At 44.3% G+C, this 7,770-nt stretch overlaps 1 long non-coding RNA gene across 1 annotated transcript; it reads left to right on the top strand.

The window, feature by feature from the left end:
• The first annotated feature begins 1,936 nt into the window (after window positions 1–1,936).
• LOC125457437 (uncharacterized) lies at window positions 1,937–7,555 on the top strand. The gene is made up of 3 exons (XR_007248632.2): window positions 1,937–2,038; window positions 4,177–4,564; window positions 7,465–7,555. It is a non-coding gene; the product is annotated as an uncharacterized LOC125457437 (long non-coding RNA).
• Window positions 7,556–7,770: the final 215 nt, after the last annotated feature.

The raw sequence follows: 7,770 nt of genomic DNA on the forward strand, positions 1-7,770 counted from the left end.
TTCAAACGCAACATGATCTGGACAATACCCAGGCTTGAGCGGGCAAATGACAAGCCATTCATACCACATAAATGCCAGGCTATGACCATTACCAATAAAAGTCAGTCTGGCCTCTATCCCTTGACATTTAATAATGTTACTCTCACTGAATCCCTCAATATCAACATTCTGGGGGTGTCCTCAGTGAGTGTGATCAGTGAGTGTGATCAGTGAGTGTGGACAGTGAGTGTGGACAGTGAGTGTGAGTGGTGACTGTGGACAGTGAGTGTGAATGGAGACTGTGGGCAATCAGTGCAGACTGTGAGTGTGAGTGGTGAGTGTGGACAGTGAGTGTGGACAGTGAGTGTGAATGGTGAGTTTAGACAGTGAGTGTGAGTGTAAGTATAGACAGTGAGTGTAGACAGTGAGTGTAAGTGGTAAGTGTCGCCAGTGAGTGTGGACAGTGAGTGCGGACAGTGAGTGTAGACAGTGAGTATGAGTGGTAAGTGTGGACAGTGACTGTGGACAGTGAGTGTGAGTGGTGAGTGTGGACAGTGAGTGTGAGTGGTGAGTGTGGACAGTGACTGTGAACAGTGAGTGTGAGTGGTGAGTGTGGAGTGCAGTCAGTGAGTCGAACAATGAGCTTGGCGCAGCATATGTGATTGTTGAGACTGTCATGTCAAATGTTAGTAACAAAATATGAACGCATGAATGTTGTGAAATTGCTGCTTACCTCAGAGTCTCTTCTGCTTTTCAACAAAAATGTTTGTATACATCACCTCACAAGTACAGTTCCAGTGCCCAGCCCGGATGACTTCCTTAGCAACGTTCAATGAAACGTTCAAGTAAACTAAGTCCGTTTCTGGTTCAAAGTGTTTTCAACCTTCCTATCCCCTCCCACTCTGTGGAGGTCTCAGAATTCTTTGTGAACTGGTGTGCTGCAAATTAAGTGCTGACAGCCTGCAGCTGTATGGCTGCTGTCGATCACACGGATATGTTGGGAGGGGGGATATTGGCAAGTGGCTTTACCACCAGGGACATGCACGTCCTAGTGGACGGAGCATGGGGGTGCTGCGGTGGGGAGAGTGTGTGTTCACTGCTCGCAGATGCTGTCATGAGACGTTGGAGGCTGCTGTGCAAGTTACAGGGCTGCAGGAGCGAGCAATGAGCTGGACACCTGAGCTGACTTTCACGTTGGGATCACCATTGACTGGCAGGCGAGACAATGAGAAGTAGCAATGAGGCAAGATAAGCTATCAATGAGATCTTAACACATTCTAGTGGGACCCTCATCTTGACGTCTAACACTTGGTTGGAAAATGGGACTTCTTGCCCTCGAAATTGGGAATTTTCTCATTGCTGTTCCCATGCGATTTTCCCAACCTATTTGCCAAAGCATACATCATTCAATGACTGGGAAAATTTGTGCTTATCATTATTATTGCATTGCACTTGATGGTAAGGCTATAGAAGAGCATGATCCAAGCTGTGTAGAATCTGAGGTCCTTGTGAAACTTAACACACGATGACTGAAGTGACAACAACATCATTGTTTAATTGGGAGGCTGCTTTACACACTCATTAAAGTCTCTCTCTACAGTAACACTGACCACATTCAGTATTCGTGAGAACTAGCAAGAAGCATGAAGTTGGAGTTCTGCCTGAATTGAGTGCTGCAAGCACAGTGCATTTCAGACTTTGTGTCCATTTTTGAGGGCTGTGCAATTTGTCTGCCAGTGTTTATTAAAACTACACAACTCACATGGAATTAATGGGGCCACCTAGCTAAACTCCAAAACCACCTATCAAGGACACAGCATAAGACCAACTAGCTTCAGACAGAACTGGATGAGATAATCCGGCTTTACCTTAAGCATGTATTAAAGAGTATTGCTTGAGAATTGCAGGGATGTGCATGGTTCATGCTGAATAAAAATAAACTACCTGCCTCTCTGTCTCTCTCTCTCTCTCTCCAGTTAGCCAGTCAGACATGCATAACGTGGGAGGCCTTTTAAAATTTAATTTCTTCACAAAAATCAGATAATTGGAGACCTCAGAGGTAAGTGCTTTATGATGGGAAAATGGCAATATGATATAGTAAAAGGGTGGCACGATGAAAGGAAATGACAGTGGGTAGTGAAGATCAAATGGCAGGTTGGTGAGAGGAAATGACGGTGTGGAAAAGAGAAGGGATAGTGTGGCATAGGGAAATGGCAGTGTGGTCTGATAATGGCAGTATTGTATACCCACAAAGATATGAATAAAGAGCAGCGGTAGGCTTTTCAGCCCTCAAGGCTGCTCTACCATTCAATACCCGAATAACATCTCAAGCCCTTGCTTAACAAGAATCTATCCACCACTGCCTTAAAAATATACAAGAAGCCTGCTTTGACCACCTTTTCAGGAGGCAATTCCAAAGACATAGGCAGTATGGTATGAAGTAAAGGAAGCACAGTATAGGGAAAGGTCTGCGTGCTATAGGCACATAGCCCTCATCACCTTGCTACATAGGGCAATGAATGGAACACAGGATGAGGCAGCCAGGGTTCTTTCCAAGAGCTCCTTTTGGTTAATGATTTCGCACTTGATTTCAGAGTAACAGTAACACAAAATGTTAGCATTGCCACTGTTGTAACTAACCATTACTTCAGGCACCAGGGTGCTACACTAAGTAAATTTAAAATATAACGTGACCTTGCCCATACTTGACAGTTGGTTGCAAGATACTAAATCTTACTGATCAAAGCAGTGATTGTATCCCCTGTAGTTGCAGTGACAGTGACAACAAACACAGTCAAAAAAGAAAAGGGCAGCCGGTTAAAGAGAAAGAACGATATACAATAGGCATATGCTGGTAGAGAGTGCCACAGACATGTGCAGCATGCATATCTGTGTTGTTAGCTATTTATATGATGGTGTGCGACTTTGGTGTGTGCTATATGCATGCATTTATGTGCATTTAGGTGGGTACCAGACATTGAGGATCATGTCAACATACAACTTGACACGGATAAGCTCACAGAATGGGCCAACAAATGGCAGATGGAATTTTATACAGAGACTATATGGTGACTCAATCTGGCAGGAGGCAAAGGAAGAGATAATACAAACTTAATGGTGAACTCTAAATAGGGTGTGAGCGTCGTTGGGATCTATGTGAATAAACCTTTGCAGTTCTAGGACATATTGAGAGGATAGTTGACAAGGCACAAGAGATCATGGGCTTCATAGACAGATGCAATGAGTACCAAAGCAGTAAAGTTATTATCAATTTTTATAAGGTTCTGATTAGACCACAATAAGAGCGTTAAATCCATCTGTCTTCCCCACTCTTTGGGATGGATGTGAGTTCCTTAAGAAGACAGAGGAGATTTACTAGAATAGTTCCAGGGATGAGGGAATTTAGTTACAATATTTAGTTGGAGAAGCTCAGTCTTTTTCTTCCTGGAGCAAGGGAGACTGGGGGGGGCGGGGGGTGGAATTTGATCGAGGTGTGAAAGGTCACGTTGATTTGGCTAAGATAGACAAGGAAAGGGTGGTTCCCATAAGCTGATTATACAAGAAAGTGTGAGGCACAAGTTTTAGGACTTCAGAATGCTCATAATAACATTTCCTATGTAGCAAGCGGTAATGAGCTGGAAGTTGCAGTCTCTGAAGGTAACTGAAGCAGAGACAATCAATGATTTCAAAGGGAAATTAAATGGGCAGGGAATTAACTTGCAGGCTACAGAAATCAATTATGACAGCAAGACATGCTAGACGCTCTACTGTGAGATGGCATGACCTTGATGGGCCAGATAGCCTCCAACTGATCTGTACATAACTGTGTGTGTGTGTGTGTGTGCGCGTGTGCGTGTGCGTGTGCGTGTGCGTGTGCGTGTGCGTGTGCGTGTGTGTGTGTGTGTGTGCGTGTGTGTGTGTGTGTGTGTTACATTAGTGTCAGCGTGATGATTTTCATTTGGATTAGCTTTGTAAATCCTTACCTGACTCTGATAGCACTCACCTTGTGTAGTGTAATCAGGTGATTAAGAAAACCACCAACTACCTTTGCTATCAGCCATTTTGTAGTGCTGCTGAAATTCAAAATGTACACCCTTGTCAGCATCTGTATGTGAAAAATTCCTCACTTCCCTTCTCCCGGTCTTGTTTATCTGAGCCTTTCCTTTTACTTATTTATTCACTCACTCCCTCTCTCAGCATAGTAGATATCTCTACAGGGGTGTAATCCAGGCAGGATCGTTGTAAGTAAGAGATGCCACAGACTTCTCACCTGGCTGTAGACGCCTAAATTTGGGATTTGGGCAGATTTTGTTATGAGCAAGCTGCCTTTTCACACCAGGCTGGCTGATGGAACAATTGCACAGCCTACAGGAATAGTAAAGCACTGTCACAGCTATGTCAGAGCTGTATTCTCGTTGGAAAGCAAAGGAAGAGGATGCAAACTCCTAACTGCATGCTGGCCTAGCATGCATACAGAATCTGAACCAGCTATCAACATACAAGCACAGGCCAGGGGCTCGGAATACTGCAGTGAGCAACTCACCTCCTGGCTCCCAAAAGCCTGTCCACAATCTACCAGGCACAGGTACAATACTCCTAACTTGGCATGTTGTGTGGATGAGATGTTAATAACAAGGAAGTATAATTTTATTCTGAAAAGCAGGAGGTTTACAGGGGATTTGAGGAAAAGCATTTCACAAAGTGTGGTGGGTACCTGGAATGCATTGTGTGGGTAAATACTTGAGCTGGCAAACCCCATGATATTCACAAAGAACTTGGATGAGCATTTGAAGTGTCGTAACATGACTGGCTTACCGCCAGAAAGTGAGTCTAGTGTAGGCTGTAGTTTTTTTCAATGGTACAAACTCAATGGGCTGAAGGGCGTATTCTGTACACTCTAACTCCATGATTCTGATTTAACAACGCTCAAGAAGCTTGACATCATGCAGGACAATGCAGCCCACTTGATTGGCCCCATCCACCACTTACAACATTCACTACCCTCCACCACTGATGTTAAACTACATACCACCTACATGATGCACCACAATGACTCGCCAAAGATCCTCAGACAGCACTTTCCAAATCCAAGTCCACTTCCATATCGAAGGACAAGGACAGCAGATACATGAGAACACCACCTGCCATTAGCTCCCCTCCAAACCACTCACCATCCTGACTTGGAAATATATCGCCGTTTGTTCTCTGTCACTGGGTCAAAATCCTGGACCACCCTCCCTAACAGCACTGTGAGTTCCCTACAGCTCATGGACTGCAGCAAAATCCTGGAGCACCCTCCCTAACAGCACTGTGAGTTCCCTACAGCTCATGGACTGCAGCAAAATCCTGGAGCACCCTCCCTAACAGCACTGTGAGATCCCTACAGTTCATGGACGGCAGCAAAATCCCGGAATGCCCTCCCCAACAGCACTGTGCATTCTCTACAGTTCATGCACTGCAGCAAAATCCTGGAATGCCCTCCCTAACAGCACTGTGAGTTCCCTACATTTCATGGACTGCTGCAGTTCAAGAAGGCAACTTGTCATCACCTTCTCCATGGCGACTGAGGACTGACAATGAAGGCTGGCCTGAGCGAATGATGCCCAGGGCTCATGAAAGAATTAAAAATAAAAAAAGCAGTTTTTGACCTGAGCAGAATCCTATCAAGGTGAGTGGGCCTGCTGGAGCTAGACAAGGAGGTTCTATGCACTCCATTCAGCCATAGGCTGTGGGGGTAGCTCAGGATCACAACGCAGATTCCAGAAGACCATAAGACCCTAAGTCATAGGAGTGGATGTAAGGCCATTTGGCCAATCGAGTACACTCCACCATTTAATCATGGCTGATGGGCGTTTCAACTCCACTCAGCCGCACTCTCCCTGTAGCCCTTAATTCCTAGCGAGATCAAGAATTTATCAATCTCTGCCTTGAAGACATTTAATGTCCTGGCCCCCACTGTGCTACATGGCAATGATTTCCAAAGGCCCACCATTCTCTGGCTAAAGAAAACCTGCAAACTCCATGCAGACAGCTGCCTGAAGGTGGAATTGAATCTGGATCCCTAGTGCTATGAAATAGTTGTGCAAACCACAGGGCCACCATGCCACAGGACATACGATTATCTCCAGAATGTCGCTCTAGTTTATGGTCTCCAACTTTTAAACTTCAACCCTAGGGTGGCATGGTGGATCAGGGGTTAGCACTGCAGCCTCACAGCGCCAGGTACCTGGGTTAAATTCCACCCTCATTGACTGTCTTTGTGGAGTTTACACATTCCTCCCATTTCTGCTGGGTGCTCAGATTCTTCCCCACAGTCTAAAGATGTACAGGTTAGGTGGATTGGCCATGCTAAATTGCCTGTAGTGTCCAGCAGTGTGTAAATTAGGTGGATTAACCACGGTATATGTAGGGTTTCAGGGGAAGGGGATTGGGTCTGCATTGCATTCTCTTCAGAGTGAAAGGATGGGCTTGTTGGTCCAAATGGCCTGTTTCCACACTGTAGGGATTCTAACACACTGGGGTGATGAAAAGAAACTTTGCAACAGGGATTAAAGAAGAAGCCTACTCTCTGAGAGTCAGCCAAGATGGGATGGAAAGGCCTAGAGGTGGCACTTATTCATCAGCATTGTTTTAAAATTATTGCCCTTTTTGTCAAATCCATCCATGGTCCCACCTCTTCCTTCCTATACTCTAAACTCCTCCACCAGTACAGATTTCAAAATACCAGCTCTCCCTTCAATTCCGCTCTCTCAACCACATCTGATAGTCCTTGGTAACCAGACCTGTGGATGTCTGAGCTCTTAACTCTCACCATCTTTCCCTAAACCATCCTGTCTTTCTCTGTCTCTTTTATGACACTCTTTAAAACCTACTTCTTTGACTGAACATTCAGGCAAGTACCCAAGTTACACCTAATACATCTGGGTGCTCAACTTTCTTTGATAAAACTTCTGTACAGTGCTATATTATATAAATATTATTTTTTTTCTTCATTGCCTTTCTTTTAATACTCTATCGAAAATTTCAAGGCTTACCAACTTGGGGGAGCCAATAGTCTAGTGGTATTATCGCTGGACTGTTAATCCAGAGACCCAGATAACATTCTGGGGAACCAGATTCAAATTCCACCAGGGCAGAATTTGATTTCAATAAATATCTGGAATTAATAATCTAATGATGACCATGAATGCATTGCCGATTGTCAGGAAAAGCCCAGTTGGCTTACTAATGCCCTTTAGGGAAGGAAACTGCCATCCTTACCTGGTCTGGCCTACAAGTGACTCTAGCCCCACACCAATGTGGTTGACTCTGAACTGCCCTCTGGGCAATTAAGGATGGGCAATAAATGCTGCCTAGTCACATCCCATTAATGAATAAATTAAAAGAATTGTTGGCCATTCTCTATTACAACATGACTGTGACATTGTGTTTCTGAAGAAAAGTCATGTCAGACTCAAAACATGAACTCTGTTTTTCTCTCCACAGATGTTGTCAGGGCTGCTGAAATTCTCCAGCACTCTTCATGTTTGTTTCAGATATACTGCAGCCTCAGTAACAATTGTTACATTTCCTCGCTGATTTCTCAGTCGCTACTTACAACTTTTTCAATGTAAGATACGCTGCAATTTAAACATCAGTCTGTGAATATGATTCCAGGACGAGACACTATTCAAGTACTGTTATCATTAAAGGTGTTTTATGAAGGCCAATTATTGTTGTTGTCTTTCGAAAGTTGATGTATAATCCGTGGTCTGAAAGGATAGCTGAAAACAGAAACCCTTGATTAATCTA

This window comes from Stegostoma tigrinum, chromosome 14, assembly GCF_030684315.1.
Source record: "Stegostoma tigrinum isolate sSteTig4 chromosome 14, sSteTig4.hap1, whole genome shotgun sequence".
Classification (NCBI taxonomy): Eukaryota; Metazoa; Chordata; class Chondrichthyes; order Orectolobiformes; family Stegostomatidae; genus Stegostoma; species Stegostoma tigrinum.